This window comes from Eleutherodactylus coqui, chromosome 1 (genome assembly GCF_035609145.1).
Source record: "Eleutherodactylus coqui strain aEleCoq1 chromosome 1, aEleCoq1.hap1, whole genome shotgun sequence".
Taxonomy (NCBI): domain Eukaryota; kingdom Metazoa; phylum Chordata; class Amphibia; order Anura; family Eleutherodactylidae; genus Eleutherodactylus; species Eleutherodactylus coqui.
The window spans coordinates 84221896-84245884 of NC_089837.1; positions in this window are offsets into that span (position 1 = coordinate 84221896).

The window sequence follows — 23989 nt, forward strand, 5'->3', positions numbered from 1 at the left end:
TGACACCCACGCTGTATGTACGTCCTGGAGCGGGAAGGGGTTAAAGCATCGCTGTTCTGCCTCTGCATCATTCACAGTAAACAGACAGTCATTCATGAATGAAAGACTATCTGTTGACTGTGAATAGAGGCAGGTAGGCTTCAATTTTCCCTGACCTGCTCAACCTCCATCCAATGACCGATGAGTGCTAATGTGTGATAGCACAGGAGCGATCATCACTGGAATAGCCATGGCACACGTTCAGCTGTGCCGTAAAAATGGGCCTTAAAAAGTAAATACATGGCTGTCGTGATCTAAATGACAGTCTATTAAGAAAACACACCAAACTTTGTGGAATGTCAAAAAGCTTTAGTAAAGCATGTTAACTTTTACCCTTACAACACAACAATATGTTGAACCAAGCAAAATAAAGAAAAAAAACACATATTTTGTATTGCTATGTTTATAAAAGTCTTAATTATTAAAATATCACACTGTTTAATGTACACAATGAACACCATAAAAAAGTATAGAACGACAGAATTGTGGGAGTTTTTTGGGTTCACCAAGGCTAAAACAGTTGGGAAGCTCTGCTATAATAAATAGCATGCATTAAGCTCCAAAGCTCCTTCTGTAGTGGCTGCACATAGCCAACAAGGTATCTTTAAAATCTATATCTATGCAGGGAGTTTGGAGCTCTAGGTCAGGTAAACCTCTCAAGATATAGTAGCACCAGTGAGCCCCCCACAGATCAGCAAGTTATCCCTTATTCTGTTAATAGAGAATAACTTGAAATTCTGATACAACCCCCTTTAAGCAATTGAACCTTAGATTTACGGCATGCTATCAATTGATACATGGTAATACCTCCTAAGCAGTTTCATTAGGACTTATCTACATTTTGCACATTTTACCCTATGAAAATATCTCAGTCCATAAGTGGAGCAACAGAAATTTGCTAAATAGTCAGTTTTCCTCTGGACAGCTTTATCTTCCATAGCAGGCCGCCTGCTGACAAACTATTTAACCCTTTGTCACTTACAATTTTTTTGTGCAGGGGTTACAGCTTCTATTGACCCCAGTGGTCCTACAGCACTGCCTAGGGTTGACAGCACTCCTCTCTGTTCCTGTCAATCTCCTCACCCGTGCTGGTTGTAGTCACAGTGCTCCAGTCACTCCTAACCCAAAAAATGACTGCTCTTCACCATCCTAGGCAGCGTTGTCCCAAGCGTCTTCAGCCTCAATCCTGGAGCAGCCTAGCTCCCTTGAGTCTTCTTCTCACCAACAGTAACATCTCTTGCCTCTGTTCAGCTGCTGCTCTACAACTTACTAGGCAGTTATAATTGGTCTTTTTTTTGTACATATTCTTTATTTATTAATTAAGGATAAGAGGGGGTGGAATACAAAAGAAAACTGGGATCATGGTAAGGAGATAATCACTATGTCAGTCAGTCGAACAATCAAAATACAAGAAAAAACAATGACAGCTCTGTTGAAAATGCAGTATGATCAGAATCAAAGAAAATTAAAGAGATTAATATCTTAATAAGAGCAATTAAAATGGTGGGGTGAAAGTAATCCAAAAGCTATGGGGTATTATTAATCCTTGGTGATGAGCCTCGGTTTCCATAGAAGAAAATAAACCAAGAGCTCCAGAGATACTGGAACTTCTCCATGTCTCCTTCTCATCTATTCTTGATCTTTTGAAAGGAGCAGATAATATTCACCTCATTATACCACTCCAGAACCGAGGGGATTGTATTATCTCTCCAGTATCTGGGAATCAGGATTTTAGCTGCATTTGTAATGGCCAAAAAATTGAATTGCTGTTAATTAAGGAGCCCGATGAGTCCAGGTTTAAGAAGATAATTTCGGGGGAAAGGGTGATAGTGGTTTTGAAGATAAGGCAGAGTATTCTGCCAAAATCTTCCCAAAATGGTCGTATAAGTCGGCACGAAAACCAAATATGTGCATACGACCTTTATCGTTTAAGCATCTCCAGCAAGGGGAGAATAATCTGGATCTATCTTATTAAGCAATACCGGGGTTTTAGACCACCTCGATACAATTTTGTAGTTTAGTTCTTGGAATCTAGAGGAGGCCAAGTGCGAATTTTGTAAAACTTTGTAAAATTCAGGTCTGATTCCCATCAGGTGGATAAAGGTGGGTTGTTAATCATTCTGTGTCAGGGCTCTTTATATTTTAGAGATTGCATTCTTAACAGGTTGGGGGTTCCAGAATAATTTATGGAAGAGTAGATTCTTGTCTGTACCAGTAATGTCTGGGGAATGGTTCATAATCGTGTCCCTATTAGTGCGTATGTCTTCCATTCTAAAGCTGGTCTAGCCCAGGAGGTTTATAAATTGAAAGTTCTTGGGGTACAGAATCATTAGTTATGAGGCAACAAGATTGTAATGATGACAGATTTGTGTCTTGTGTAATTTTTTGTTTGAGTGCTCAAAATTTATTAGGGATTAGTAGCAGAAGAGGAGTGAAGCTGCTTATTATCCAAGGCATGAGTTTTAGCTTTTTATTTGATGCAAATTTTGACACATGCTGGAATTCTGGTGCAATTTCTGGCACATCTTCCAGTTCGTAATCATGGCAATCTTAACCTTTAAAGTATAAAAGAGATTGCTCTCACTATAGATTCAAAAACACCCCATGCCCAATTAACCAATTATTCTAAAAGCCCATTTAGACATGATTATCGCTCAAAATTTGCTCAAAAGCCGTCTTTTGAGTGATAATGTCTAAATGCGTATCCATTGTGCACTTTTTAAGCACTATTCGTTCATCACGGACTTCAAGCCAGCTTGAAGTCAGCGATGTGGCTTTTCAGGATCGCATGCTGAGTTCTCAGCGGGATAACGCTGATAGTATTCTTTCAACTGCAGTCACGCTTGAGAACAATGGAGCTGAATGCAGATAACAGACCTCCAACTGTTATCAGCATTCAGTGAAAAGCTTCATTTGCACGCTAATAAACTCTTGTATAGAGGAGTAGCTACTTAGTAGTTTATGTAAAATGATCGCTCAAAACTGCCGTTCAAGTTATCTTTTGAACGAATTTTGAGCAATCATCTTTCCGTATAAATGGGCCTTGGGCCTCGGCTGCCCTCCTCCTTTATGCTTACCTCACTGCCACCCATAAATAAAACCACAAGATGCTGAGTGCCTTTGGTATTGTTGGCCACAACAGCCTCCTTTTATTAGAATTACAGATTAAACATAATCCGTATATTAATCTGAATCACGTAAAATTGCCAAATTTACAATAGAACATAATGACCTCATCATACCATTAATGTTAGCTGAACAACAGGGAGGTTAGGTAGGGCACCCATTTCATAACTGTAATAAAAGCGGTTTTCCCCAGCCACACTCTGACAAATCGAGGGTGATAAATATGTTAAAAGCTACTGCGTACTTCGAAACACCAGTTCCACGGAACCTATCTCTAAAGAACACCAACTCTCCATTACTTGATGAGTACAGTAGAGGGGTACCATTCCTTTGAAGGACTGTCTCAACAAAGGACACCTCCTTAAGTACCCTGAAAGACTTCATAGCTTTTGGCTGTCATGACAAAAGAACCAAAATTGTAACTGCAGAAATGTGCCGAGCGGGTTGTGAACTGGTTGGGTGGGCGGTTTGTAAACTGGTTTGGCGGGAAGTTTGGGCAACCTCCTACTAGATTGAAAAACTAAGCTCTGGCTATCCCCTAACCCACCTTCTCCACCCACTAATTTTTAGCCCCTATTGAGTTTGGGCAATAGGGACCTGCTAGATCCCCATCACACAGGCCGCCACTAGGCTGCGCCGTCTGCTCCAAGCCCTCTCTTAATTTTAAACCTGTTAAAAATTGGTAGTAATGAAAGGTGTACATTCACTTTCAGTAAATCTTCGGAAAATATAGCCACAAAAGAATAACTAAAACAGATTATATAATACAGCAGATAAATTGATGCAGATATTCTAAAACAATTACTCATTTTGATTGCCTCTAAAATAAACTATGTAAATGATCTCACGTAATAATAGCTCAGCTTATTACAGATCAGTAAAAACAGGAATCCAGCTGACGCGGCCTGTTATTTATAGCACGTCTTCCTTACATTTCTAGAAGGGTCATTTCCATTACTTTCTTAAAATGCTAAGAGTAGATGTAAGTGTAGATCACATGACCAGTATGTAACGCAGATCCATCGTGTACAACGCGTGCATCTCTCCTTCTGAAAGTGTTTAAATTATGCTCAAATGCTTTAATAAAATGGTAACATTAGAGCATAGTAGGATACTTAGGCTATTGTTTTAGTCGCTTGACACCGCACAGCGTGCTAGAGCTACAGAATTGCAGTTTCCATTAAAAAATGGGCAAATTATGGTCTTTGGAGGACATCGTATTCAAGCTGTCAGAAATATAATTTATTTTCAAATTAAAATTGTTGCTATGGAAACCAAAAATAATTTAGTCCTTTTTCTTTGTTACAAAATTGGTAAAGATGTTTTCAAATTTTTTATACTGTGCATGTAAGTATGTGTGTGTATATATATATATATATATATATATATAAGTGTGTGTGTGTGTGTGTGTGTGTGTGTGAATATACCGTCTCCCTGAAAATAAGACCTATCCCAAAAGTAAGCTCTAGCATAATTTTTCAGGATTTTTGAGGATGCAAAATGATTTTTCAGGATTTTTGAAAATGCTTGAACTATAAGCCCTACTCCAAAATAAACACCAGGTACAGTTAATAAAAAAGGTCAATGTAAATAGTGTCCAGGCAGCTACACATGTAAAAAAGTTAAATCTTTTGGAGCAAAAATTTATATAAGACCCTGTCTTATTTTTGGAGAAACAGGGTATAAATACAATATAGATCTCCATAGGCCTGGCACTAACAGTTGGTCCTTTTACTGTTTACGTAGTATTAGGTTTAACATCAGGATATTTTTCTTTGGTGATTTAATTTTTTATGATATTTTCAGAGCAGTCGGACCTAAAGGCCCATTTACATGGAGCGATGATCGCTCAAAGATCGCTCAAACGTAAGTTTGAGTGACAGCTTTGAGCAATCCTTTTGCATAAACTATTAAGTAGCTACTCAGCTACTTAAGAGCAATTTAGTGTGCAAATGAAGCCTGTAGCTGAATGCAGTTAATAGCCTGAGGGCTCTTATCTGCTTTCAACTCCTTTGTTCTCTGACAGGTTAAATAGCTGAAACAAGACTATCAGCACTACCCGTGGAGAACTCAGTGTGCAGCCCTGAGAAAACCGCACAACAATTTGTAGGCTGGCTTGAATTTAACGATCAGCTAGCAGTGCACAATGGCCGCGCGTTTAGATGCAATGATTATTGCTCAAGATTAGTTTTGAGCAATCATCGGTCCGTGTAAATGGTCCTTTCATTTTTTTGATACAGAGCTCCAAATCCTTTCCGTAAACATGACGATAAAAAGATTACCGCAAGATTGGGTGTTTTTGCAGAACCCTAGGGCCCCACCTAAGTACTATCAGACAACCCCCATCTATCAGCACGTTGGATCTCCCTTGGCCTTCAGAACTTCAGCAGCTCATTATGGTAGATTCCATCTAGTGATAAAATTGTTGTACAGGAATATCGGCCCTTGCGGACAAGAAGCTTCTTGTAGTTGCCACACATTAGCCCCTTAAGGACCAGGCTGCTTTGTACCTTAAGGGCCAGGCACTTTTTAGGGATTTTACCGATGTGGTGATGTAACTGCCCTATTTTTCTCCCTTCAGCTACCAAAATTATTTTTGCTGCGTTTCTTTTCCCGTGACATATAGGGCTAATTTTTTAATATCTTTTTCACTGACTTTTTTTTCCATTTTTTTTTGTTTTATTGGGGATAAAACAGTAAAAATGATTTTTTTTAAACATTATTAGTTTTTTTTTTAATTAGTATATTTACACTAAAGGTGTCACCTTTGGGTTATTTTCTTTCTTATGTATATATTTTTATTTTATTCAGTAATTTTGTTTTACTTATTACTTTAGGGCTCTCTTACACCAGCGTTTATTACCGCATAATACGCAGAAACAAACTTTATATTACTTTCAATCGTGACTCTCACACACAGCGAGTGCGCACATAAAAAGATCACAGCATGCATGGTACATATTATGCACTCATACATGCCAAGACAGTGAATGGGGATTGTTGGCATGCAGCTAGTATGCAATGCATGGCATACTGCTGTGTTCTCCCACGGGTTGCACTTGCATTAAAATGCTCATGTGAGCGAACCCTTAGGCCTTAGTCACGCGTGACCGGTGCACGCAAGTCGCCCGCAAATCGCCCGAAAATCTGCTCCTAGCCGCATTTCATTAGAAACGGGCCGGAGCTGTCCAGCGCATTGCATTCAATGGAGACGGCAATAGAGCCGGCTCCATTTAAAGCAATGCGCTGCGGGCGAGCCCGGGATGAATTGTCGGGAAGGGCTTAAATATATAAGCCCTTCCCTGCAATTCATCCTAAAATGTGTAAAAATAAAAAATATATATATATACTCACCTTCTCCCGGCAGCCGGAGCTCCGCGCGGCCGTCCTGCAGTGGGTGTGAAGGGGGTGTGAGTCAGACCTGCCCCCTGATTGGCTCAGTGCTGAGCCAACCAGAGGCATGTCTCACTCACACCCATTCATGAATTCATGAATGGATGCGAGTCAGACCTGCCCCTGATTGGCTCAGCGCTGAGAGGCAGCAGTCACTCACCCATTCATGAATTCATGAATGGGTGTGTGAGTGAAACCTGCCTCTGATTGGTCAGGGCTGTGACCAATCAGAGGCAGATCATTCAGCTGGCGGGGATTTTAAAGCCCCGCCGGCTGAATAGTGCTGAGAAGCAGTTCAGGAGAACTGACAGCAGCCGCGGCTGGACTCCGGCTGCAGCGGAAAGGTGAGTATACAATTTTTTTTTATTTTAACACATTTTAGGATGAATTGCAGGGAAGGGCTTATATATTTAAGCCCTTCCCGACAATTCACCCCGCGCACGCCGGCAGCCCATTGCTTTCAATGGAGCGGCTGTATTGCCGGCTGCATTGAATTCAATGGGCAAACATCGTTCTTCTCTGTTACAGCTGTGGCAGAGAAGAATGATTTGTCTTCTATATGTTCTCAATGGGGTCGGCGCTGCTGTCGCCGGCCCCATTGAGCGCATATAGAGAAGAGAACAGGAATCGCAGATCGCAGATAGGTGCGATCTGCGATTTCTGTTCTATAATTTATCGGACGAGCGCATAAAAAGCGCTCATGTGTCCGATACCATTGCAAAGCAATGGTTTTATAAAATCGCCGGACGCATGCGCATGCACAAATCGCGGCTAAAAACGCCCGTCTGACTAAAGCCTTAGACAGCAATGGCACTCAGATACTGTTATAGCTCATTCATACTAAGAAAAAACAAGTTGTGCTTTAGGACACATTAACTGAAGCACCAGCTTTGTAGTCTGTAATCTGCTTGACTGTGACCGCCTGTTTATCAGAGAGATTTAAGACATCCTCCTCTGACCTTTTTATGGACAAGTTGTTTACAATCACAGGATCCCCTTTCATTGGATGTTTTTCCTCATTCACACTATTCTTGGTATAAGCTCCACTCTATTGCACAACTAAAAACTCTACAAAGTTGGCAGTGAAATCCTGGCCCTGGCTAGTCTAGCACTCATGACAAAGCCTCATTGGAAGTTGCTCATTTGGGGTATAGAACACACCGAGTTCAGTTACCACTAGGTGGAGCCTAGGAGCAAACAGCTTACTTTTAGGAAGGAAACTGCTCAGCTCCACCTAGTGGCAGCTTTGAGTATCCAGGAATTACCATCAAACTTTATGTTCATACAGGGAATTGGAACTCTGAGCAACATACAGTAATACAGATCATAATAATGCTTTATAATGAAATAATTAGAAAATAATTTTGGAGCTATTTAGATCAACAAAACTGTATACAGAGTGGAAAATCACTAGAAAGTTTCTTCTACAAAAATATGTAAATTTACATATAATAGAATATACTTCTTTATTTGGTAATGCTTTTAAATGAAATGTAGATTTAAAATATGGGTCAGGTTGAAAGGACGTCTCCTCACTTGCATGGAGTGGTTCTCTTTACAGTACTGAAGGGTCATTAATCAAAGTGAATAAAAATGCAGTTTATAAAAGAAGCTGCTCATTTACACATGTATATGTAAATGTTTCTGGAGCTTCTCAGAATTAGACATATTTAAGATGAAGTAGTGATCATAAGGTGAACATTCTGCTGAACTTCCTGCAATTAATCCCATTAAATAACACTACAATCAATCTCTTTCCTGCCTACAATAGGAGCTTTATTGTCAGCAGTGTTCTGCTAATCAGATCTTGACTTTCAATTTTATACTAAATGTCTTTTTTCTTGCATAGAACAAAATTTTGCATTGTGCTTTCAATGTGTGAAATACCTTTATTTTAGGACTCGTTTATCCAGACATGGGCACGAGATTACTGAAGGCAGTGATTAGCTGAAGTGTTCATATTAGTATACGGACATGGCACTGCTGCAGTCATGTAAACAAAGACAAGTGGGTAGGTCCACAGTGATGACTCTGGAATGGCCTGATACCATCTAAGAAATTCTAACATCTTACAATTCTTCTTTCCTATCATCTTTTTGTTAGTACTCTGCTGTGGTTACGCACCTGTTACCATGCAGGGCGGCGCTGGGTCCCGCGGCCGGCGCGCGCCGCTTCGAGCTCGGCTTCGGCGTCCCGGAGCTGTGCTGTCAGGGATCTCCCGGCGGCGTGGAGCAGCCAGCGTGCAGCAGCGTGGAGCAGCCAGCGGGCTGCGGCGTGGGCGTGTCCGCCCGTAGGGTGCCGCCCGCTCTCATCCACCTCCCTTATGCAACAGTGGGAGAGTCGGCTCCTCCCACTCTCCGCCCCTGGGCGGAGGCTTTTAGTTAAAAGGCTGGCAGTGACCTGAACTCACTGCCAGTTATTGGTTCTGCTAGCCTCTAGTCAGGTCTATTCTAGTCTGTCCTAGTTGCTTGTCAGTATCCTTTCGTTTGCCTGTGAGCTACACCTCCAGCCTTGATTCACCTAGTAGTTTTGTTGGTCTGTTACACCTGCCTCTCCTGTCGGCACTCTGTCCCCTGTTAGTAGTTCCATCCAGGTAGTCGCCAGGTCCCTAGCCAGCGCAGGGACTGCCGCCCAGTTGTCCGCCTGGGGTTAGCCAGGGCCGAGGCAAGTAGGCAGGGACAGTGGGGTGCAGGAGATCAGGGCACCCCAACTGGCGCTCGGGGGGCAGAGTGCCGTAACATAATAACTGGCCCTTAAAACCGTTTTTTTCATGGAGGCGATCAGTTCCCTCACGAACCAGCTGCAGGCCCTGGTGCCTGTGATCCAGGATTTATCCGCCCGCATGGTGGCCCAGGAGCGGCGGGGGGTGTCGCAGTGGTCGGACGCCTCAACCAGCCCCGAACCCAAGTGCCCTCTTCCCGAGGTGTTTTCTGGGGAGAGGAACAAGTTTTTTGTTTTCCGACAGGCGTGTCGCCTGTTTTTTCGCATGCGTCCCCGTTCTTCCGGGTCGGAGGCTCAGAGGGTCGGGCTGATAATGTCCCTGCTGCGGGGCTCGGCACAGACATGGGCTTTCTCCATCCCCGAGGGTTCCTCCTGCCTGCAGTCCGTGGACTCCTTTTTTCAGGAACTCGGGGGTATCTTCGACGAACCGGACCGAGCGGGGTTGGCGGTTTCACAGTTGTTGGCGCTGCGGCAGGGGTTGTCGTGTGTGGAGGATTATTGCTCCAACTTCAGACGCTGTGCGGGGGACACGACATGGAACGATAGCGCGCTGAAGGACGTTTTTCTGCAGGGCCTCTCGGACGCAGTTAAAGACCTGTTAATTTCCCATCCCGTTCCCGGGTCCTTAAGGGAGGCTATGGAGCTAGCGGTGAGAGCAGATAGGAGGCTCAGGTCTAGAAAGCAGGACAGGCAGACCCGTAGAGTCAGGGAGGTCAGTGGCCCTGATCCCTCCTCCTCCTTACCAGTCTCTGCGCCCGAGCCGATGGAGGTGGACCCGCTGGACCCCAAAGAGCAATGCCGGATCCGTTTGTTGCATCGTCTCTGCCTCTACTGCGGGAAAGCTGGACATCGGGTGATAACCTGCCCACTGAGGTCTCAACGCCCGCAGCCGGAACCGGCGGAAAACTCCGAGTCCTAGGCGATTGCAGGGAGGATCGCCTAGGACTTCAGGTACTTCCTAAACTTTTGGTACCGTGCCATGTTAGATTCGGGGATTTTTCCCGATCAGGGCGGGCGTTTATTGATTCCGGAGCAGCCGCTAACTTGATAAGTCTGGGTTTTGTCCGTTCTCTGATGGCGGAATTTGTGGCGTTGAAGACGCCAATTTATTTTACCAGCATTGATGCTACCCCTCTCTCTACAGGCTTGGTACGATGGAGGACCCCAAGATTACAGTTCACGGTGGGGGTCCTCCACTCGGAAGAACTGTCTTTCTTGGTTATGGAAAAAATGTCGGTTGATGTGGTGCTTGGTATGCCCTGGTTGGCACTGCACAACCCCCAATTTGATTGGTCCACCCGGGAATTGACTCATTGGGGGTCATCGTGTCACAATCACCTGTCTACCATAGGTGTGTGCTCCGCAGATACGGTGCTCATTCCGGAGTATTTGTCAGACTTTCAGGATGTATTCTCCAAACGACTGTCTAAGGCTCTGCCCCCTCATAGGGAGTGGGACTGTGGTATCGACCTGATTCCCGACGGTCCCATCCCTAAGGGAGCCATTTTCAATCTGTCAGGTCGTGAGCATGAAGCCCTCAGGTCCTATGTCTCGGAAGCTCTGGCCAACCGACATATCCGGCCGTCCAGGTCCCCTGCCGGGGCAGGTCTCTTCTTTGTAGAGAAGAAGGACGGGACACTAAGGCCTTGTGTGGATTATCGGGCCTTGAATAAAATCACCGTGAAGAACCAGTGCTCCTTGCCCCTAATTCCTGACTTGTTGAATCAGGTGGTAGGGGCTCACTGGTTCTCCAAACTGGACTTAAGGGGGGCTTACAATTTAATTCGCATCAAAGAGGGAGATGAATGGAAGACAGCGTTCAACACCCCGTTAGGACATTTTGAATGTCTGGTCATGCCTTTTGGACTCTGTAATGCCCCCGCTGTGTTTCAGGGTTTTATGAACGCAGTCTTCCACGACTTCCTGGGGGTATTTCTGGTCATTTATCTGGACGACATCCTGGTGTACTCACCTGACTGGGATTCACATGTGCGGCACCTGAGGTTGGTCCTGACCCGTTTGCGCGAGTATCAACTTTTTGTCAAATTAGAGAAATGTACATTTGGCTCTAAACAAGTATCCTTCCTTGGTTATGTAATTTCCCCCACAGAGATTCAGATGGAGTCTGATAAAGTAGCAGCAATCTCCCAATGGGTCAGACCCGACAACCTCAAGGCTCTCCAGCGGTTCTTAGGTTTTGCAAATTTCTACCGCAAATTCATTAGAAATTACTCAGTTATTGCTCAACCTCTGACCGACCTGACTAAGAAGGGGGCTGACTTGGGTAAGTGGTCGCCTGCAGCCCTTGAGGCCTTTAGCCGTCTAAAAAAGGCATTCACGACTGCCCCGGTGCTAATACAGCCGGACGCACGACTACCCTTTTTTATTGAGGTAGACGCGTCGGAAGTGGGGACAGGAGCAGTATTGTCGCAGGAAGTCAGTGGGAGGTCTGGCTATAGCCCATGTGCGTTCTTTTCGCGAAAGTTCAATTCAGCAGAGCGCAACTACGACGTGGGTAACCGTGAATTGTTGGCTATCAAATGGGCTCTGGAAGAGTGGCGACACCATCTTGAGGGTGCTAGACACCCAATTACCGTATATACTGATCACAAGAATCTGGTATATCTCGCCAATGCGAAAAGACTCACTGCTCGTTAAGCCAGGTGGGCGTTGTTCTTCGCCAGGTTTAACTTCGTCGTGACATATATCCCCGGAGAGAAGAACGTGAAGGCGGACGCCCTGTCACGGAGTTTCGGGGTACCAGACAGTGGGACCATGACTCCCGAGAATATCTTAGCCCCCGGCGTGGTGGTGGCAGTGTTAGAGTCTAACTTCGTCCCTCAACTACAGGATGCTCAGCAGGACGCTCCGTCAGGGGTGCCGGAGGGCAGATGGTTTGTGCCAGAGACCCTACGCCCTAGAGTCATGGATGAGTCCCACTCGTCGGCTCTCGCCGGGCATCCAGGGTTCCAGGGGACCCTGGAGCTTTGCTCCCGATACTTCTGGTGGCCAGGCATGTCTCAGGAGATCCGCAGCTTTGTGAAGGGTTGCTCGGTCTGTGCTCGCAATAAGAGTCGGCGGCGTCCTCCGGAGGGTCCTCTGAGACCACTACCGGTTCCTTCCAGTCCCTGGTCTCACTTATCAGTAGATTTCATCACTGACCTACCAGAATCCCAGAAGTGCACCACTATCTTAGTGGTGGTCGACCGGTTCTCAAAGATGGCACATTTTGTGGCGTTAAAAAAGCTACCCTCGGCAAAAGAATTTGCCACGATTTTTGTAAAGGAAATAATTCGCCTACATGGGGTTCCCCAAAATATTGTATCTGATCGCGGGGTTCAGTTTGTGTCGCAGTTTTGGCGTGCCTTCTGCAGAAACCTGGGAACGTCGCTTTCCTTCTCGTCAGCGTTCCACCCGCAGACTAATGGTCAGACTGAGCGGAAGAACCAAGACTTAGTGCAATATTTACGGTTGTTTGCCAGCGAAAAGGCTTACCAGTGGGCAGAGTTCCTGCCGTTGGCAGAGTTTGCACTAAACAACCGCCTTTGTTCTTCTACTGGGGTGTCTCCATTTTTTAGTGTATACGGTCAGCATCCTCGCTTCCTTACAGCAATCCCTACTCCGTCGCTCTGTCCGGCAGCGGATGACGCCACAGATACGCTTCGGGGAGTATGGAAAGAGGTGCAGAGAAACTTGGAGGCAGCGGGGGCCCGTATGCAGTTGCGCAGTGGGAAGAGTCTGTCTGTGTCTGAACCTTACAGGGTGGGACAGAAGGTATACCTGTCTTCTAAAAATCTCAAATTGCGGGTCCCGTCCTTGAAGCTGGCGCCACGTTACGTGGGGCCATTTGCCATCACACGTGTGGTGAACCCACTCGCTTACGAGCTGGGGTTGCCAGCCACATGGAGGGTTCACAGGGTATTCCATAAGTCGCTGCTGAAACCTTTTGTCCCTTCGGTGATACCCACCTCCGGTCCCCCTCCGCCCACCCTGGTCCGGGATGAAGTCGAATACGAGGTCCAGGAGATACTGGACTCTCGTCGGTGTCGAGGAATCCTACAATACTTGGTGGCCTGGAAGGGTTTTCCACCAGAAGATCATTCCTGGGTGGCCGCATGTGATGTTCATGCTCCCGTGTTGGTACGGCGGTTCCACCGTCGTTTTCCAGATAAGCCTGGTCGAGTTTCCGGGGGCCCGGAGGTCCCCCGTCAGAGGGGGGGTAATGTTACCATGCAGGGCGGCGCTGGGTCCCGCGGCCGGCGCGCGCCGCTTCGAGCTCGGCTTCGGCGTCCCGGAGCTGTGCTGTCAGGGATCTCCCGGCGGCGTGGAGCAGCCAGCGTGCAGCAGCGTGGAGCAGCCAGCGGGCTGCGGCGTGGGCGTGTCCGCCCGTAGGGTGCCGCCCGCTCTCATCCACCTCCCTTATGCAACAGTGGGAGAGTCGGCTCCTCCCACTCTCCGCCCCTGGGCGGAGGCTTTTAGTTAAAAGGCTGGCAGTGACCTGAACTCACTGCCAGTTATTGGTTCTGCTAGCCTCTAGTCAGGTCTATTCTAGTCTGTCCTAGTTGCTTGTCAGTATCCTTTCGTTTGCCTGTGAGCTACACCTCCAGCCTTGATTCACCTAGTAGTTTTGTTGGTCTGTTACACCTGCCTCTCCTGTCGGCACTCTGTCCCCTGTTAGTAGTTCCATCCAGGTAGTCGCCAGGTCCCTAGCCAGCGCAGGGACTGCCGCCCAGTTGTCCGCCTGGGGTTAGCCAGGGCCGAGGCAAGTAGGCAGGGACAGTGGGGTGCAGGAGATCAGGGCACCCCAACTGGCGCTCGGGGGGCAGAGTGCCGTAACAGCACCTCTCACAGAACTTAAACTGCCTGCTTGAATTACTGTAGTGCTGAGGCTGCTGTAATCACAGAACCTTATTTAGTAGCAAGTTCCCTCTAAAGGAACACAACTAATTTGCAGTTCCCTATCTGAGTAAGATATTTACGATTGTTTTGACTACATGTCTATTTCTTTTATTTCCTATTTATCTACTTATGTAGCAGTCACCAACAGGGAGAAAGTAAAGGGCTGTCTCATAATTAAATGAATGGAGTGTGCACAGGGTTGGGACTCGAAATTGTAACAACCGGTTGCCTATTTAACTAACAAATATATACATTCAGGTTATCCATTAATTTATCCAAATAAAACAATGTTCCAAATATGCAATATACGTGTGAGAGGGAAGAAGAGTGGAATATCTACATATATATATCATATAGTAAGGTAAAGTCCCCTGGTGCAAGCACCGAGTCATGGCTGACTCCTAGGGTGACGTCACATCGTGACGTTTTCTTAGCAGGCTGTTTTTGCCATAGCTTTGATATAAAGCTTTGCTCAGTTGTAGTGCACAGAAGCTAGTGTACAGAGGCTGCTAGACGTTTCTGAATGATCTATGTCTTGTGCTTATGTATTGTCAGTGTCTTCTATGTGAGTGCATTTGATGTGTATTGCATAGCTGCAGCACTGAATGGTTTACTGTCTGGGTTATGGCTGGAAAATGTATCTTGTTGTATGTCATGTGACCATTTTATATATGTGGTTGCAAGGTGCATGAGGGAGGTCTGTATGTCTTTTCAGTCTCTCCTTGGAGTGTGAGTTGGAGAGCCCGCCTGCACACAGACACCTTCAGTCTGTGTGTAGTGAAGGAGGAAGAAGCAGTGCGATTCCTATGTGTGTGTCCTGAGCCCAATCTACCCAGGCCTTTATGCTAAAGACTTGGAGAACCGCAAGTATGTGAGAGCCCACTGTGCAGCGCTGAGTGCCTATCCTTGAGCGTGAGTGTGTACTGGTAGAGAATTGGAGAGAGAAAAGAAGAGTGGCCGGGAACAGAACCCTGCAGATAACTTGGCCTGTGGATTTGTCTGTCATCCCGTGATTCCTCACTGTCACACCACTAATTCTCCTGTACTAGTGTCCTGACAGTGGATGTAAATTTTGTTGGACTGTTGTTCAAGTTATTCTTTAAGTAAACATGCTTTACCGAGCGTTCCCGGTTCAGCCTTGAAAAGTTAACTCTGTGTGTGTAGACTCTTTGTTAACATCTTCGGGATTCACCGCAGAGGAAGGAATGGTGGCCTCACCAGTGACAAAGACTGAAGGTAAACCACAGTTGGGTTACCCCATTTAATAGCCTGGCCTTGGTTCCTTGGACGGGTCCCCTTGTTACCCTCAGAGTGGGAGATGGTAGAGCCCCGTGACAAGGCCCAAACTCTACCCCGCTGTCTCCTAGGCTGAGGGTCCTCTTCTCGGATGCTGCACAGTCTAATGCGAGTAAAAATTGCCAGCGTGCTAACTAATAGTGGAATCTGCCATGGGGGGGCAGAAGTCAGGTGAAATCCACGCAGGTTTTCTTTTTGTTTTATATTAACACAAAGCAGCACTGCCAACTAAATAAACCGCAATTCTTGGGCAGCATGAAAAGGGAGAACAGAAGGTCACAGAATATAGCTGGTATATTTGTGTACTATTCCATTTTGGCGCAGAGTAATTGAATTCCCTTAACCCCACTGCTAGCTGTGTACGGTCTGCAAAGAATTCATAGTGGCTTTGAATGACAGCTGAGGCCACAAACACAGCACTGCAAAATTCTCCACACCAAAGTGTAGTTTGTCTGTTTGCTTTGCTGCTATAGACGTTGACAGCAGCAGAAATATGCCCTCTTCCATTGTACAGACCACATTACGTATAGGCATAAAAACACGATGCAGCTTCTTTCTCTACTCCCTTCAATAGAACTCTGTTTAAGTTCTCTGCTGGAATACAAGCTTTCACACCCAGCAGCAATATATCCTCTGGAGAATATCTGTCCCTTACAACAGATCACATGTTATATAGACATATTGTCGTGGCTTTCCTTTGTGGAACCACGGCTTACTCAATTTGGAATGTTTACACCCCTCCATATTAATTCTGAATTGATAATGCGCATAAGAAGTTTTCACACTGACACGAGGTTCAGCATGTATAGCTTCCTCAATTCTAACTTTAATGTTGGGCGTGTAGCCTCTTTTAAGAGTTTAACATCTGGGCAGGTCAAAAGATTACATAGATACAACGTATTGTTTAATTATTGGATAAGCATCTTGCAATTCTTCCATCCTCCGGTCATCTGTGATTGGCCATCAGGTGGTGGATGAAATGACTGGGTTGTCTTAGGCCCACGTGTGGTTCCTTCGATATAATTGGGTTACATCATGAGTTAGTAATAGCATAGACCTCCCATGTTATTTGCATATGTTTCCAGTAAAATTGCTTGAGTAATTATTGCGGTAGCTGTTTCAGACTGCGGTTGTCCATGTCTGAGTTATACTGTCTTCCAAAGTTGCAAAACAGATGGAAAATGTAATGTGTTTATACTATATATTATCTTGTCAGCGTTTTGAGAACAGAAGTTTCATAAGAGGATGTATTGCATATTGCGTAAGTGTAAGGACAGAAGGCAAACATGACGTTTGGTTATACAGAATGTTAAATTCACTAATGTCCACTACCAAAGGCTCAAAGTCCAAAATATAGAAATATTGGGTTTCCACTACAGACCCCCCTTGAAACTATCTGTTTCACTAAACTCGCCCTGCTCCGTCCCACCCCCACCGCTGACCCTAGACTCGCATTGTGTTGTACACTGGAGCTATTGCTGTCATGGGGGTATAGGATGGTTCGACATCATCGTATTCTGGATCCATGATGTTGATGTTTGCGCTGACAGTGGGCTTTTTGTTGGACATCGTAGTGAGACAGGTGGACCAGGTAGTCATCAGGGTCGGAATACACTGTATGCAACGACAAACAGAAATTAGGATGACTATAAAGGTGACAAAAATAATCAGGTTAGGAGAGGTGCGACTTTTAGTATTTCAGGTAAACACTGCATAACTTGTATAGAACCCCGCCTTCTTGACGCTACCTCGATTCATCAACAAGAGTGCAAAGTCAGGACTATCTAATGACTGATCAACATGACTGAATCTTTGTCTCATTAGTAAGTGCATTATCATATATATTAGTCTGGAAGGAAAGAGCTACAAAGTGATTATTCCCACTTCCCTTTCCCAGAGGCGGCAAGGTAACAGGACCAGGGGCGTTGTAACACCGGTATGTTGCGTGGACATAAGCAGAGTGCACTGCAGATAAAATAAAGCAAAATCTTAGCGAAAACCTATCACAGTGTTCTAAATACACAATGTTTTAAAACTTATTTTTCATATTCTGCTGTTAGGTACCTTCCTGAGGAAAACAGACTAAGGTTAGCTCTTTTTAGTTAGTGCGGTCAGCTTCTTAATGGCAACTGTGTCTTTACCCGCGGGTCACGTGTTGTCTGGAATGTAGGTACAAGTCAACCCTATCATCTATCAGACACTCCCTTTTTTGGCTAAAATCGTACCTAGTGCCATTCTATTTTGAAAAGTCATAGTCGAGGTAGGTCCTATTGGTCGACTAGTCCCTATAAGGCATTTCTAGTATAACTTATAAATCACTTTTAATTGTAATAAACATAATTAATCCAGTCAACATTTTATTTACCATAATAATCAGGAAAATTTTTAAAAAACTAAACTCGTCAGGTACCCCCCTTGGCTGTCTGATGACGTCAACGTACACGTGTAGGTCAAAACTATCACCAGGAGCCTCTCTTCTCACTCTAGTGTGCTGTTACAATACTAGTAGTGTGCACAGGTACGCATGGCGTGGGACTCCCTGATCTTCACCCACACCAATGTCCCTCCTGGAGATAGTCCTGATGGTGAACACGTCCAGGCCGCCTACACTGACCCTACACTACCTAGTGACAAGACTGGAAGGAACCGCCGTACCTATGCGGAAAACAAGGATAGACCAACATGACAGGATAACTACAGAACACAGCAGAGTTGGATCAAGATAGAGTAACTATGGGGGGTAACCTCATTAACTTCAATGCTGTCTGACAGGATGTGGGGGAGCATAAGGGCTTTACTAAGGCACACTCCCCTGTCCAATTACTTTCTAGACATGATGTCACATTATTTTACCTGTGAAGTGTGTACCTTCGTTTACCTCATTCACTTCCGGTACCCTGTATCTGTAGATTACCTCATTCATGAGCTTCTGTGTGGTTATCTGCTCATCTACCTTAGTATCAGGGTGGGCCTCCAATCTGAAAAAGACTCGAGCAACATCAAGCACATATTCATACTCCCCAACAGGTGTGAGCTGAATGTGGTCAAATTGGCAATCCCTGAAATGGGTAGAGTGGTCAAGGCAAGTGTTATATGGCCACCTTACTTCTGTCTGGACTCGCATATGGCAAAGATCATGCTAACTGGACAAATGATGCAGCAGCTACAGAGAACCTAGGTGTCACCCATTCTTGTTCAGTGTCAACGTCATCGCTGCTTTTGATTCTGTGTACCAGTTGGGCCATCATGGGGGACAGGGACCTCTGTAGGCAAGTTCTGTTGATTGTTCGCCATACACCGTCCTGTTCTGTCGCTCCCGTCTTTTAGCCCATCTGCTTTCCTTCCTCGTTGACTTGTAACTGTAAAGTCCTTGACATATCAAAGTCCAAAGTTTTTATCAAAGTCCAAAGTTTTTATCAAAGTCTTTATCAAAGTCCAAAGTTTTTTTATCACTGACTCATGCTGTCAGTATCTATTCTTCTTTCTTCCACGGCTTGAGGGCCGCTGCCTTTGCTGTGTTGTCGGCGAGGGTGTCATCTCTCGCTTCTCCATTGTAGAAATCGGTGTGAATTCTCCATTGCCAGGTAGTAGTAGTAGGGTTTCCATGAGACTCTGCACTGCTGCACCATTCTTAATTGGCTGTCCTACTGAGATAACAAGCTGTCTGGCCCTTCATATTGGGCCATAATCATGAGCTATGCCAAATGCATTCCAGGAGTCAGTGTAAAGAGTTGCCGTCTTACCTTCTACCACTCCACACGCCTCAGTGAGGGCCTCCGGTTCCGCTTCTTGCCCTGAGACATGCGGAGGCAGAGCTTCTGCGTTTAGGACATCTTGTTGTGTTACCTCTGCATATCTGGTTCGGAATCATCAATCCTCACCCTGATACCATCTACAAAGAAAACTCAAAATATGCATCATTAACAGTGTGTACATCACTACAATAATGTCAGAATCTTGTTGCACAGAATTTTAAACAATTTTAAAAAAATAGCTGATCTGCCATACTCAGATCACCTATGCCTCCCCTCCCCCGTTTGAACCGGAATGCCTGATTAAAAGAAGAGTAGCCGGGTTCAAGGTATCACAACATTGGGAAGAAATATTGGGGGAGGCATGGAAAGAGCACATTGTAGCCGGATCTAATAGGCTAGAGATAAGTGCTTGGGTTGCACTTGCATGAGTATGTTCTGGATGTCATTTGGGGTGTGGACCACTAGGGGGTAGTCCAATACCAACTTAGAAGATTTGTCAGCCATTGCCTGTACTGCTGCCACCGCACAAGCAGATGAGGGAGCTCCTCGAGTCACTGGATTTAACCTCATGGAGTAGTATCCCAGTGGCCATGGTCGTCCTCCATGCTTTTGTGTCAATACTGTCATATGGGCGGCAGTATGAAACAAGGCCCAGAAAGGTGCGGAATTTGGCAACAGTGTATGTACCGGTATGGCCTGCAGAACTTGGTTAGTCTTTGGAGGCCTCCAGGCCTTACCGCCTTCTGCAAGAGAAATTAACAGTGAAATTGTGGCCGGTTGGCAGTTTTTCCAAAGCATCAGCACACAGCACCTAACATGTGTGGCTGACCCTTCACCCTTTTTTTTTTTAACTAGGGGGATACTGTTTGACCCAGAGGTGTGTATCTGGGTCTCGTATATATTATCATGGTCGGTACATTCAATTTCCCTACGTCTGTCTTGTAGCTGTCAGGAACCGTGGAAAGCTGAGTCTGAGACAGGAGGAAAAAACAAAACTTTTTCTTCTGGCTATCTATGATTCTTACCCCCTACTTGGATAAGAGACGTGTTCTTGCATCATCTAGCTCCACCCCTCTGAGTGTGGCTAATCACTTTCTTCCTTATTCCCTCATTCAACGTTAGCAGTCCTCGGATACACATCGCAACCCAATAAAGATAAAGTCTTATGCATCACACAATTTACATTTTACAAATTACGGGTCAATCTGCCCCGTTCCTCCTGTGGATACCTGGCCTTATCGTTACCTGCTTGTTTCCCATTCTTTGGCTTCTCTGCAGCAACTTACTTCCTTTACACCTTACTCCCTGTAGTTTATTTATTTATTTTATATTGTCTGCGAATGTACTTTACTGGTGCTGGGACGTTGTCAGGGCTAGTAACTTCCTCTTTTCAGAATCTCTCGCTCCCGTGACAGCCCAGCGACAGGATTACAAGGGAGAACGTGGCTAATTTTTACTTTTACAACAGTTATTGTCCCAGACTTCCGGCAACCGGGCAGATGCAGTCTTAGATGCCAGGCATCTCCATCTGATTGGTAATGTTCTGCAATTCTTCCTATTTACTAAACTGTTATATTGAACGCTGGTGTGTTTGGCATGTGCTGATACAGACGCCATTTCAGCCCACCTTCTCTTCCTCTTTCTGACACTTAGGGAAATTCTAACGTCTAATGCATAAATTACATATATTATGTTGTAACTTTACCGTCACAGCGGTGACCACCTAACATTGTATGTGGTTACAATTGAATTGGGGACTTGGCAAACATAGATGTATTTTCTTGTGGGCATGATGGGCTATGCAGTCTGTTACAGTTTGTATTCTTAAGAGCCCCCTCAGGATGTGAGGGGCATATAAGTTTTTACATTTGTGTGACGGATGTATAACAAGGATTATATTACATAACAAGCCATCCTCAGTAGTTTTAACATCCAACAGTAGTTATTTATTACAGCACAGGAATTGCTTCACTTCTATTAAGAGTTATGGCACTTCCTCTTTTTAAATGAAGTTAGCAGCCTTTTTTTTTTTCCCCCCTCTAAACACATTCAGTTAACCCTTTTTATACATTCACTTACGGGCACAAGCCTATGCTTTCAACGTTTAACAATTCAACAGCAACACAGTCTAGTAGTCTGTCTTACTAGAAGGGATCCAATAATGAACATGCAACCTACAAAGTCCAAACCCACAGCGCGCCGCTGTGTACGGTGCATTAATCTTGGCTATAACCCAGCCAATGCGTTCTCATTGCCAACAATCTCTTCTTACAGTTGAGCAGGACTGATACTAATTCTATATAACAGACAAACAGACTATTTCTATATAACAACTCAGCAGGATTAGCTCTACACAACAGACAAGCACACTGACTTTATAAAACTGACAGGTAGGATGTTTTGAGCCCACAGGAAGATTGCTTGATTAATCAATGATAACTTGACTCTCCACCCCTTCCACACTTTTCTGTAGGGTGTAAGAATTGACCTTGGTACAATGTTTGTTGCCTTTCAATTTCAATCATGGCTGCCAGATTCATGATTATAGAAGTCTCCTCAGACGCCGGACATAATATGCCCCGCCTTAGAGTCTCTAGCATTTCTGTCACTACACAGTTTATTAATCTACCCTCAGACGGAGGGATCTACTCGTGGACATTTAAACGATAAACAAATACTTGTGGACCACCATCCTCAAACAGTGGACCGTAACCACAGCGGTGGGCGGGGTAGGGATTATTTTGACTACAGATCTCCCATCCGAGGGTACTTATCGTCAATAACAATCCTTTTTTGGCAATTTGGGCAAGACATGGGTGGTATACCCACACAATTAGACAGACAAATAGACGGAGCACCAGTACGGCTGGTTTAGTCTAAACTGCCCCTCGGGATACTGTCTGGCAGCCCCCCTCTCCTAGGTCTCTTACCAGACTCTAACGGAGCAGCGGTGCCTGTCCAGACGTTTGACCGTTTCCTGACTCTAAGGTTTTAGACACCAAACCTGACCCGAGCAGGACCACCTAGTCAAACTACCCCGACAGGTCCCCTTACTCTAAGGTTTTAGACACCAAACCTGACCCGAGCAAGGGGCCCCTGTACAGGGTCATCCTCTCCCTTAAGGCAATTCACTGACCTTGCCAACCGACCATTACTCTCAAGACAACAGGCATGTAAACATTCCTTTTATATCTTATGACAGGTTCTTATCGAGTGATCGAGACTTATAGAAATACCTGTCAAACGGGTCCAAACCGATCAGCCTTGCACGGTCCACAGGCAAGCCTGAACTTAGCCACACAGGTATAGATAATTAATTTATCTTACCGTGTTCTGATGATTCTGTTGGGCCCACTAAGTCCAACGTTGCCTATGTCCGTGTTTTCTGTCCGAGATGTTTGGAACCTATCGATCACTCCCCGTACGGGCCACCAGCTGTCGCGGCTTTCCTTTGTGGAACCACGGCTTACTCAATTTGGAATGTTTACACCCCTCCATATTAATTCTGAATTGATAATGCGCATAAGAAGTTTTCACACTGACACGAGGTTCAGCATGTATAGCTTCCTCAATTCTAACTTTAATGTTGGGCGTGTAGCCTCTTTTAAGAGTTTAACATCTGGGCAGGTCAAAAGATTACATAGATACAACGTATTGTTTAATTATTGGATAAGCATCTTGCAATTCTTCCATCCTCCGGTCATCTGTGATTGGCCATCAGGTGGTGGATGAAATGACTGGGTTGTCTTAGGCCCACGTGTGGTTCCTTCGATATAATTGGGTTACATCATGAGTTAGTAATAGCATAGACCTCCCATGTTATTTGCATATGTTTCCAGTAAAATTGCTTGAGTAATTATTGCGGTAGCTGTTTCAGACTGCGGTTGTCCATGTCTGAGTTATACTGTCTTCCAAAGTTGCAAAACAGATGGAAAATGTAATGTGTTTATACTATATATTATCTTGTCAGCGTTTTGAGAACAGAAGTTTCATAAGAGGATGTATTGCATATTGCGTAAGTGTAAGGACAGAAGGCAAACATGACGTTTGGTTATACAGAATGTTAAATTCACTAATGTCCACTACCAAAGGCTCAAAGTCCAAAATATAGAAATATTGGGTTTCCACTACAATATAAATGTGATGCAGCTTCTTTCTCGGGTTCCTTCCAATATAAACCCGGTATACAAGCTTTCACACCTGCAGTAATATATCCTCTGTAGATTATCGGGCCCTAACAAAAGACCACATTTTGAACAGGCATACAAACCTGATGCAGCTTCTCTGTCCTGTGCTCAACTGTAAAATGGCCACTTGTTACACTGTGCCTTGTCTGATAAAGACAAATAAGGGAGATGGAATAAATCCAATAGGTGGCACTGTGGAGGATTTATTCCATCTCCCTTATTTGCATATTACCCAGAGGAGCGTGCATGGCCATTTGAGTCTCCTCACTTAGTTTATAGTATAGTTGCTCTCCCTAAGGAGAAAAGATTGCATTTCTGACCCCCTGATAAAGACAAGCAACACTACTTGTGACGTTGTGCAAAGAACACAACATTTAAGAAAGACTTCATAGAACATCCACAGGTTATGTGGCAACTACTGGAAAAATGCTCCTGAAAATGTTCAGGCCTAGAATATCTACCAATGAATGCCAGAAGACCAGGAGCTCATGCTCTGTAACGCGTCTCTTTCGGGATATAATAAAAGCACCTATCAGTTACCTCTGGGACTGTTTACGATGGATTTGGCATATC